The sequence below is a fragment of the Eriocheir sinensis genome, chromosome 46 (assembly GCF_024679095.1).
Source record: "Eriocheir sinensis breed Jianghai 21 chromosome 46, ASM2467909v1, whole genome shotgun sequence".
In the NCBI taxonomy this organism is placed as follows: Eukaryota; Metazoa; Arthropoda; class Malacostraca; order Decapoda; family Varunidae; genus Eriocheir; species Eriocheir sinensis.
In genome coordinates, this window is record NC_066554.1 from 7,448,016 (window position 1) to 7,459,783 (window position 11,768).

Below are 11,768 nucleotides of genomic sequence, written 5' to 3' on the forward strand. Positions count from 1 at the left end.
ACCACTTGCTCTTTCTCCGTCTCTTTCATCCTCTCTTGCTCCTATTCACTGTCTTCCTTTACCACCCCTTGCTCCTCCTCCTTCTCTTCCTCCTCCTCTTCCTCCTCTCGTTGACACACACTAACCTCTTTCTACTCATCTCATTACCTCCAACCACATTCTCCTCCTCCCCCTCCTCGTGCCCTCTATTACAATCCTCCCCCTCCTCCTCCTCCTCCTCTCGTATCAATGGACTTCGGGGAATCAACAGTCATCCACCCATTGTTAAGGTGAGAGATGAGGAATGGAAGTCATCACGTGCCTAACCCCCCCACCCCCCCCCCCTCTCTCTCTCTCTCCCTGATGAACGCAGCCGTCGGAGAGTAAACAAGACAATGACGAGGTGCCTTTCCGTCCCAGTAACGCCCGTGAGAGTCTTCCTTCATGATAGCCTTCCTTCCTGTGGGTGCCGGAGCTCGTCGCACTGCTCACTCGGCAAAGAAAGTATCTCACATCCACGGCTCGATTGATATATAGGATTTGAGGGAAGCCTAACCAACACAACGCCATGTCTGCAGATTTCGTTCCGTTTAGAAAGTATCGCACACCCATGGCTCGATTGATATATAGGATTTGAGGGAAGTCTAACCAACAAAACGCCATGTCTGCGGATTTCGTTTCGTTCAAGTTCGGTTTAATCGATTCCAGGGTGTTCGGTACTTTTTTTTTCTTGGACGACATCCCACCCTTTTGATTCTACTCCACTTAATATTTCTCATTTTTTTCCTTTCCTTTTCATTTCTCTCCTCTTGCATGTCCACATCACTTCTGGAGGACGCGCCGACACCTCTCACGATGAGTTATAAGTTTTATCTTAATTTCTCTCTCAAGGCGGAGGAGTAAAGTCATAAGAAAAACGATGTAGTAGAAAAACAGATCTCCACATGATTGTCTAACCCAAAGAGGATAAATGAGATAAAAATAGAGTGAACAGTTTGGGTTTTATTTTCTCTCTCCAGACGAAAGAAGCAGGTCACGGGGAAAACGAAGTAAATGAAAACGTTCACCATCACACGCTGCTCCAACACAAAGAAGGCGGATGGGGACAAATAGAGTGATCAATTGCTGTTGTCTTAGACCGTTAGAGTGATCAGTTAATGTTCAGCGTTCTTCGTGTCACATTCCATCACCCCAGCCATTCTCTATGTCATCAGTTCAACAACAGCAGTTTAAAACCCGGTAGCAGCGGGGATCACGTTTCTTAATGGTCCCTCCTAGCGAGAAAAATGAGAAAAAATCACCCCTCACACAAACCATTTCACAATATATATCAAAGCATTTGTGATCAGATTATGTATCATCTATTTTTTGGGGGGGCTTAGATTATGGCGCAAATTTGGCCCGTCGCTGCTACACGGTAAAGCCACAAATTTGGCCCGTCGCTGCTACACGGTAAAGCCACAAATTTGGCCCGTCGCTGCTACACGGTAAAGCCACAAATTTGGCCCGTCGCTGCTACACGGTAAAGCCACAAATTTGGCCCGTCGCTGCTACACGGTAAAGCCACAAATTTGGCCCGTCGCTGCTACCGGGTTTTAAAGAGTGCTGCCCGTTATAATAGACTGCAATAGAGAAAAATGTATGAAATATTCTCTGTCATGACTTATAATGGAGGAGCTGCTGCCATCCTCCAGCTATAATAATTAGTAACAGTCGGGCCTCATCTGGATTATCCCGTACATTTGACGTTATTGTCTCTATACGCGTGAAAGAATGAGGAGATAATCTAAAAATATATTCCCCAGACACATTTCTTAGTGTGTGTGTGTGTGTGTGTGTGTGTGTCAAATACGTGATTGCTGCGAGAGAAAAAGAGATGGAGAAAAAATTGGTATTCGAGGAGGAGGAGGAGGAAGGGAGAAGAGAAAAGGAGAGAGGTCAGCGAGGATTGGGGTCAAAGGTCATCCTGGAGACGAGCCACGAAACCTTCCTCCCTCCTTCCCTCCCTCCTCCTTTCTTCCCTTCTCTCCAGCTCCTCCCCCCTCCACTCCACCCACTCCGACTCTTCCCTCCTTCCCCTCTAGACCATCCCTACTCCACCTCCTATTATCTCCCCTTCTACTCCATATTCTACTCTCTCCTACTCTACATCCTGCTCTCTCTCTCCTTCCACTCCACCTCCTACTCTCTCTCTCCCTTCTTCTACTCCACTTCCTACTCCCTCCTCTTCTACTCCACCTCCTCCTCTCTCCCTTTCTACTCTACATCCTCTCTATCCATCTACTCAATATCCTACTCTCTCTCTCTCCCTTCTTCTACTCCACTTCCTACTCCCTCCTCTTCTACTCCACCTCCTCCTCTCTCCCTTTCTACTCTACATCCTTCTCTCTCCTTCTACTCCATTTCCTACTCTCTCCTTCCTCCGTATCTCCTACTCCCTCATTCTACTATACGTCCTACTCCTTCCCTTCCACTCCAACGCCTACTCTCTTTCCTTTCTTCCCGCCTTCAGCCGCTATCCTTTTCTCTCACTCTCTGCTACCCGCGGCCCCTCCCTTGACCTGGTCCCACTATAGGAGTAGCAAAGTGGGGATGACTGGGCGATGGACTCAACAACGGTGCCAGGAACATAGGATTTTTATATGCTATTCAATGTGTGGGTGTTCGAGGACATGTAAAGACGGAGTAGGTGATGTTTTATAATTTTTTTTTTTTATTATTTTTTTTAGCAAGATTGGGGTATTCGAAGAAGTCAAATACCCGTCTAATTTTTTTTTTTTTTTTTTTTTTTTTTTTTTTTACGTCTCAGTGTATAGCGTCGGTAGGCTTTCTTGAGGGGCCTGGATAGTATTCGACCCCAGCCCGTCATGAATGTATTGTATTTTGCGTCATAATGGTTGTAAGGAAAATAATGAAGATGAAAACAGTGAGTATTACCAATCGCCACACACTAACTGGAGGTGCACTGGAAGACCTGTGTGATTTTTTTTTTTTTTTTTTACAGTAGAGGAGACAGTTCAAGGGCGTAAAGAAAAAAATAATAATAATGAAAAAAAGCCCCTGCATACTGCTCCTGAATAGAGTAGAGAGGAGTGCCCAAAAAAGATAAATCAATTTCGGGAGGAGAGGTGTCCTGATACCCTCCTCTTGAAAATATGCCCAATAAGTCACGTGAAGATAATTGTAATGGAAATAATAATAACAATAATAATAATAATAATAATAATAATAATAATAATAATAATAATAATAATAATAATAATAATAATAATAATAATAATAATAATAATAATAATAAAAACAATATATAAAAGTAACAAAACAAATATAATCACTAACAATAATAGAGAAGACTCCTTCAAAACGACTTTAATTACAGGCCTACAGACTTATCTTACTTCCTCATTTTCTCCCTAAGCAAATTCTCCTCCGTCACTTGTAAATATAGACTCCCTTTTCGTTCCTTACTATCAATTTCTATTCTCTAACATTTCCCTCTAATCTTTCCTTCATGTAAATTTCCTTCAATCCTTCACACATTCTTATCCCTTTTCCGTTCCAATACTAACGGTCTCCTCCCTCCGCATACAAGTCTAATCCAATTCCCTAAAATTTCAGAACTTTTAAGAACACCTGTTTGAAAAGGCTCACGTATAGACAAGTTGCGGGGCTTTCTTGGGTCATTTCTACAAGTCGTGGTAGTTTTACAAGGCCCCTGCATCCTCAAGGTAAAAACACCCATGAAAGCTTTACTAACCTAACCGTACATTTGACAAGGCTTTCGTAGGGCTTTTTGGCATTTCCACGAGTAATTTTATGACCCTGGTGGTAGTATGACCCTTCCTCTGTACCATGAATCTAATCTTGTGAAATAATCATAGTGAGGAACCCGAAAAGTTTCCAAATACGTATGCCTGACCCAACACTGCATGCACTCTTCCTTTCCCTTGCACACTCTCCATCCCTCCCCACCGTTGCCAGATTGTCGTACTCAGAGTATACTATTTACCGGTTTCTGACGCATAACTATTGCCAAGAAACATCAGGAATTAACTATTTTAACGAGAAATATAAATGAATCTCGTTATTGGGGACCAGGAGACAGTTTTGGGTCGGAAGCAAGTCGGTTAATTTAAGAGGCTGAGTACGACAATCTGCCAACGTTGTCCCTCCTTGGCTCATCTCTCACCCTCCACACACGTGCTTAATAAGAGGTTCGGAAGCAAGGAGGGAGGAACGGGCAATGTCGGAGCAACCAACACCTCCAATTCCTCGTCATAGCTTAGAGGGTCTTGAGCTTTTAAATCTAACACTCTGCCTTTCCGTTACGCTCCTCCGCCCCTCCCTGTCTCCTCTAACCCCCTACAGGTGTTTATTACAGGTGCAAGAAAGAGAGAGAGCTTACAGAGAGGAGGCAAATAACAGTCCAACACCCTCACTTCCTCGTCCCAGCTCGGGTCGCTACGTATACTACTACTTTTTTTTTTTTTTTTACGGCAGAGGAGACAGTGCAAGGGCGTAAAAAAAAAAGAAAACAATAATGAAAAAAAGAAAAGCCCTCTACTTACTGCTCCTGAATAGAGTGGAGTGGGCAAAAAGAGGACTACTACTACTACTACTACTACTATTACTACTGCTACTATTACTATTACTACTACTACTACAACTACTTCTACTTGCCACGTAACCTTGAAGAGCCTGACACTAGATGGCGGTGAAGGGATGGTCGTGCTGCTAATTCTACTACTACTACTACTACTACTACTACTACTACAAGGGTCACTACTACTACCTCTATGCCCGCCACGTAACCTTGAATAGCCTGACACTCGCTTTATATAACGGTGGAGGCTCTCGTGTTCGCCCTCGCTGCTCCTCCTCCTCCACCTTTCCCTCCTCCTCGGGCCGGGTAACGTAACACAACCCCTCAAATTCTTTTTTATTCCTAGACTCGGAAGGACCATTTTCTTTCGCATCGACCCGGAAGTGACCCGTGGCGCGCGTGGGTTTTATAACGAATCATTCTGGTCATGAAACCGTCCATCAGTGGGGAAAAAAATGTAAGAACGGTGTAGCATGACAAGACCTACACCCCCTGCTTACTGATGACACGGGAAAGCAATCATGGAGCGAGTCTGGGTCATATTCTTATACACACATGACAGGGCTTCCGTAGGGGTTTTGGGCATTTCCACATTTCCACATTTTTCGCCATTATAAAGCTACAGATCGCTTGACACAGTTGGGTTACAGAAGCTTCGTCACTACTGGGCCACAGAGGCTTTGGTACAGTAGAGCCACATAATAATCTTGACACTAATAAGCCACAGATGCTCTAAAACGCGCAGTCTATGGAACGCTGTACTTTGGTTTCCTACGCTTCGCCACACAGCGGAACACCCACCTACCTACACACACCCATACACTGCTACGTCATTCATAAAACCCCCTTAAGCACTGAATACTTTCTGGTCCCGTGAGTGGTGATGCTATGCGGTGAGCCTCATTATGCACGCTCTACGGTGTTACGAAAGCGAGCCATAACGCGGAGGGTGACAATAATCTTCACACACACACACACACACACACACACACACACACACACACACACACACAGTTGTCACGCACCCCCTCGCCCCTTTCACAAACAAAAAACAGTGAATACAACTTTTTTTCTGATACTCTCCCTCCGTTTGCTGTATTAGTTTACCCCTTCACGAGTAGTATTGTTGAATGATAATTGACTGAGTTTTTGGGATTCAATTTACAAAAAACGACACATTAAAGATACATATTAACACACTTCGATTTTGGTTCTCGTATTCCATTTATTCACAACGCTCGGGGAAGTGTCTCAAAATGCGTATTATGTAAAGGAAAACAAGTAAATGGATAATATGAGGAAGAAAGACTTGAGTGGGTCGTGTTCTGAAGACATATCGGCGCCCAAACACACATTTTGCCAAGGCTTTCGTAGGAGTTGTGGGCATTTCCAAGGCTAGTTTTATGACCCTGGTGGTATTTTGACCCTTCTTCTGTACCATGAGCCTGAAAAACACTCATGAGAACTTGACTGATCTCCTTTTGGGGCTTTGGAAATAGATAATGTGAGGGTCGGAGTCATTTGAGAGTACCCTCCCTGCCGTCCCTCCCTCGCCCGACGTCTTTTCATGCACGGCGGATAAATAGGATATGTGACGGACCCTTCCTTTCCCATCCCCGCCCTGTTTTCAAGACACGTTGCGACATGAATGTGAGGCGAGCAAATGCAGTGTTCAGCTTCGTGCAAATATAACACTTCGAACTTAATGATGATAATAATAATATGAATAAGAATTAGATTAAAAAAAAAAGAAAGACGAAAACGAAGAAAACGAAAAAGAAGAAGAAAAAGAAGGAGAGGAAAAAGAAGAAGAAGAAGAGGAAAAAGAAGAAGAAGAAGAAGAAGAAGAAGAAGAAGAAGAATTAGAAGAAGAATTAGAAGAAGAAAAAGAAGAAGAAAACGAGAAAGACGAAAGCGAAGAAGAAAAAGGCGAAAACGAAGGAAACGAAAACAAAGAAGACGAAGAAAAAAAAAAAACGAAGAAGAATGACAATAATAATAATGGATACAGTGTCCTTGGCAATGGGAGCGTGCCTTGATTAGCAAAAAAGTTTTCCCAGAACAAGAATATATTCAAACCTTTCGTGGAAACACTTAACACGACTTCCACGGCTTCTACAGTAACAATAAACACTGTCCCCACAATAAAAAATAAAAACCGTGAACAGGAGTTTCCTTAAAAAAAAAACATACATATAAACAAATTTCGACTATGGTTCTCTTTACTTACTCCAATTATTTATGACGCTCGGGCAAGTGTTTAAAAATACTCCACCACAAAGCGTATCATGCAGAGGAAAACGGAAAGTGACAGACAGACAAAGAATCAAGTCTTCTTAAACGTGCACTCTACTCCCCTACCCCACCCCTGCACACCTGTTAGTTAAGACCCCCACACACCTGCATACACCTCCCTCACCTGGCCTGTAACACACCTGACGTGGATACAAAAGAGAACACAGACTCGTGAACTTCCTGGCGTCCTTCCTCTGTCCGCCCCGTCTCTTCAGGCATGACGGATAAATAGGATACGTGATAGACCCTTCCTCTCCACCCTTGCCTGCTCCTGACGGCTTTCAAGACACGTGATGAGCTAAGAGTGTGATGCGGACCTGTACTTACTGTTCTCGGGTTCATAATAAGAAGAATAAGAAAAATGAGGATAAGAATGGTAATAATAAGAAAAGAAGAAGAAAAAGAAGAAGAAGAAGAAGAAAAAGAAAATTAAGACGAAGCAGACGAAGAAAAAGCGAATAAAAAGAAGAACAAGCACAAGAAGAAGAAAAAGAAAAAGAAGACGAAGAAGAAGAAGATTAAGACGAAGCAGACGAAGAAAAAACGAAGAAGAACAAGAATAAGCAGCAGAAGAAGAAGAAGGAGAAGAAGAGTAAGAAGAAGAAGCAGAAGAAGAAGAAGTAGAAGACGAAGACGAAAGCAAAAAAGACGAAGACGAAGAAGAAGAAAAAAAAGAACCATAACAATAATGAAAACGGTGACCTTGGCAATAACAAACGTGCCCTGATTAACAAAAAAGCTTCCGCAGAATAAATAGTCAAAGCTTCCATAAAAAAAATATATATTAAACACGACTTCCACGCAGTAACAAAAACTAAAATAGCTTCTATAATGATAATAATAAACACGATTTCCATAACAAAAAAAAAAGCAGTAAACAGAGCTTTCCATAACAAAAATAAACGAAACATCAAACAAACAAAACAAGGACAGGAGATAAATAAGAAAAACAAAAGACTAGTTCAACGTTCGATTAAAAAAAAAAAAAAAACATGTCCGCTTCACTCTCTACATGAATCTTAAAAGTAACCGCAAAGTTCCAGTCACCAAACTAAACTCTACTCTACTCTAAACTCTATTCTAAACTATTCTAAGCTTTATTCTAAACTCTAAAATCTACTGTAAACATAGCTCACCGTTGAATATTGGTGAATGACAACAAGACGCGAGGGTAAAATATATAAGATAAAATAAAAGTCTAGTTCAACGTTCGATTCAAAACACAACATTGATCTCCGCCTCTCCTTGAATCCTTAAAGTCACCGCAAAGTTCTTCTAATCACCAAACTACCTCTCTAAACACAGCCACAGTTGAGGAAAATAAATAAAAAGACGCCAAAGCAAAGTTAAGAAAGATTAAAAAAGAAGACTAGTTCAGCGTTCGCTTTAAAACACAACATCGATCTCTGCCTCTCCTTGAATCCTTAAAGTCACCGCAAAGTTCTTCTAATCACCAAACTACCTCTCTAAACACAGCCACAGTTGAGGAACATAAGTAAAAAGACGCCAAAGCAAAGTTAAGAAAGATTAAAAAAAATACTAGTTCAACGTTCGCTTCAAAACAGAACAAAGATCTCCACCACCTCTCCCTCTACGTGAATCTAAGTCATTGCAAAATTCTGGTTACCATACTCCCTCTACATGACGCATCGACAGAGTTAAGTAAGACAAAATAAGACTAGTTCAATGCCCGATTCAAAACAATAGAGATCTCTGCTTCTACCTCAACGTTAATCTTAAACACCAAGTTCCAATCACGAAACTGCATCAAACTACTTGTCTAAACACAGTCACAGGTACACAAAACAGCCTTAATCAACTTACCTTGTGTTATGGGATAGGATGCCTTCTCACACAAGAACGAAGTGACGGCAGAGTTGAGGACGATGAAGAATAAGACGCGAAGACGAAGTTGATTCAATACGACAAAGAACTACCAAGACTAATTATTCAACCTTCGCTTCAAAACAACAACAAATATCGAAGTTAGAGTTGAATAAGATATACGAACAACACAACAAAAGATCTCTGTCTCTACGTGAACTCTCAAAAAGTTCACCCCAAAGTTCTAACACGTGATTCAGTTCGACGTCAAGGCGAGGTTCTTCTCCAGCGTGTCAGGCCGCCCAGGGAAGCTACCGAAACACTCCCTCGTCCTTCAGCCGCCGCGTACCGACTGACTTCTCTTTTGGTCAGCTCTCTCTCGGCGCGGCTTCGCTCGTCCTCTCTGGCTCGCTCGCTCGCATCGCACCTGTTGAGCCGCCGATGCGCAGGTAATTAAGTGCTCGCATCCTTGGCTCCTCACGCTATCAGGGGCGTTCACTCGGGAGGCGTTGGCACATTGTTTTATGATGAGTTACGGAATGTGTTTTATGGATTCTCTACGTTGCAAAAGTGTGTAATGTATATAGTGTAATGTAATAGGTTGTAAAGGTTTGGTAGGTGTGATGAAAGTTGTGTTAATGGCTCGTAAAATTAGTTGACATAGAGAGATAGACAGATAGATACAGATAGATAGAGAGAGAGTGTGTCTGGGGAGTAAGGGGGAGAGAAAAGAGAAGAGCGGCCGCAGATTCTAAGGTGACAACAAGGTAACAAATGACGGTGAAACTACCTCAGCAGCAGCACCACAAACAGCACCGACTTTACACCAAGCCTTTTATTCACCTTCACTGCAATCTTGGGGCTGTTGACTCAGACGGGATGGAATGGTTACAGTTCTTGATAGCCCAACACACACACACACACACACACGTCCTTCGTCCCTTTCCTCCTCCCCTCCACAGACAGTTTCCACCGCCTTGATTGGCTTAAATTTTCCCAACACAAGCAATCTGTCGTCACCGCCGCCACCACCACACGCCGGCACTTTCCATTCATGGCGTGTCCTTAAAAGAAAGAAAGGAAGAAAGAAAAGGAAGAAAAATAGGAACAGACAGATAAACAGAAGGATGGAGATAGATAGATAAATAGATAGATAGATAGAAAGATAGAGAGGTAGATAGATAGATATAGTTAATAGATAGATAGATAAAGACACACACACACACACACATACATACAGTGAGGTCAATAATCACTCAGCTGAAGCAATTGAGCCGTGACGTCACTGATAACACGAGATAACACTAGAAAAAATAGCACAACAATTAAGAACGCATTTCCACTGATAAAACGACGGGCAGAGAATACCAAATATCGATCCACCGTAGAGTAGGAAAGCCAGATACCAGGAAATTAGTGATAAGCGACGAGCCCTGGACGAGACGATTAAGTTGTTGCAATCATTTAGACTTACGCGAGACATTAAGGGTTTTTATTTATTTTCTTAGTTTTTTGTATATTGTAAAGGAGGCAGCTCAAGGGTAAAATAAAAATACGTCACACACCAAGAAAAAAAATAACGTTGCTCCTGTAAATAGTTGATGGCGTGACTGAAAGGCAATTCGTTGACAAGTTTGAGTACCTATTGAAAGCAGATTGTGATTAATTAAGGAATGACGGATTACGTAACTCTTCCTCTCCATCTTCCTCACCCTCCTCCTCCTCCTCTTCCTTCTTCTCTTCTCCTCCTCGTTTTCTTTTTCCTCTTTCCTCTTTGATTCTGTTTTCCTCCGGTGTTCTTTCTCCTTCTCCTCCTCTTACTTCTTCTTTTCCTCTTCCTCTTCCCCCTCCTTCTCTTCCTTCTCTTCTCCTCCTCGTTTTCTTTTTCCTCTTTCCACTTTGATTCTGTTTTCCTCCGGTGTTCTTTCTCCTTCACCTCCTCTTACTTCTTCTTTTCCTCTTCCTCCTCCTCCTCCTCTTCCTTCTCTTCTCCTCCTCGTTTTCTTCTTCCTCTTTCCTCTTTGATTCTGTTTTCCTCCGGTGTTCTTTCTCCTTCTCCTCCTCTTACTTCTTCTTTTCCTCTTCCTCCTCCTTCTCTTCCTTCTCTTCTCCTCCTCGTTTTCTTCTTCCTCTTTCCTCTTTGATTCTGTTTTCCTCCGGTGTTCTTTCTCCTTCTCCTCCTCTTACTTCTTCTTTTCCTCTTCCTCCTCCTCCTCCTTCTCTTCTCCTCCTCGTTTTCTTCATCCTCTTTCCTCTTTGATTCTGTTTTCCTCCGGTGTTCTTTCTCCTTCTCCTCCTCTTACTTCTTCTTTTCCTCTTCCTCTTCCTCCTCCTTCTCTTCCTTCTCTTCTCCTCCTCGTTTTCTTCTTCCTCTTTCCTCTTTGATTCTGTTTTCCTCCGGTGTTCTTTCTCCTTCACCTCCTCTTACTTCTCCTTCTTTTCCTCTTCCTCCTCCTCCTCCTCCTCCTCCTCTTCCTTCTCTTCTCCTCCTCGTTTTCTTTTTCCTCTTTCCTCTTTGATTCTGTTTTCCTCCGGTGTTCTTTCTCCTTCTCCTCCTCTTACTCCTTCTTTTCCTCTTCCTCTTCCTCCTCTTCCTTCTCTTCTCCTCCTCGTTTTCTTCTTCCTCTTTCCTCTTTGATTCTGTTTTCCTCCGGTGTTCTTTCTCCTCCTCCTCTTACTTCTTCTTTTCCTCTTCCTCCTCCTCCTCCTCCTCCTCCCGCCTCCTCTTCCTATAAACCACGTCCTTTTAATCTTACTCCTCCTATTCTTCCTCTTTTTCCTCTCCTTTCCACTTCTCCTTTACTGGTTTTATTTTCTTATCTTCTCCTCCTCCTCCTAGTCCTCATTCTCCTAACCCTTTTCCTCCTCCCCCTCCTCCTCCTCCTCCTCCTCAAGTTCCATTTTCTATCTCAAATCATCATCATCATCATCATCATCACCTCCAAATAACCAAGTACACGCAATAACATTAAGAACACACTAAGGTCAATATTCTCCGATGCTATCGCCTCTCACATCAACTATCTCCAAGGGCTGAAAAGGAGATTAACCTGGTTCTAATGAGTAT

At 42.6% G+C, this 11,768-nt stretch overlaps 1 protein-coding gene across 1 annotated transcript in view; it reads right to left on the minus strand.

Moving 5' to 3' along the window:
• The window catches only part of LOC126981024 (prolyl 4-hydroxylase subunit alpha-1-like), a 109,640-nt gene extending 100,582 nt beyond the window's left edge, over positions 1–9,058 (minus strand). Inside the window, exon 1 of the mRNA XM_050831651.1 lies at positions 8,702–9,058. The gene's annotated coding sequence lies outside the window, so the exon portion shown is untranslated. The remainder of the gene's footprint in view (positions 1–8,701) is intronic.
• Between the last annotated feature and the right edge of the window lie 2,710 nt (positions 9,059–11,768).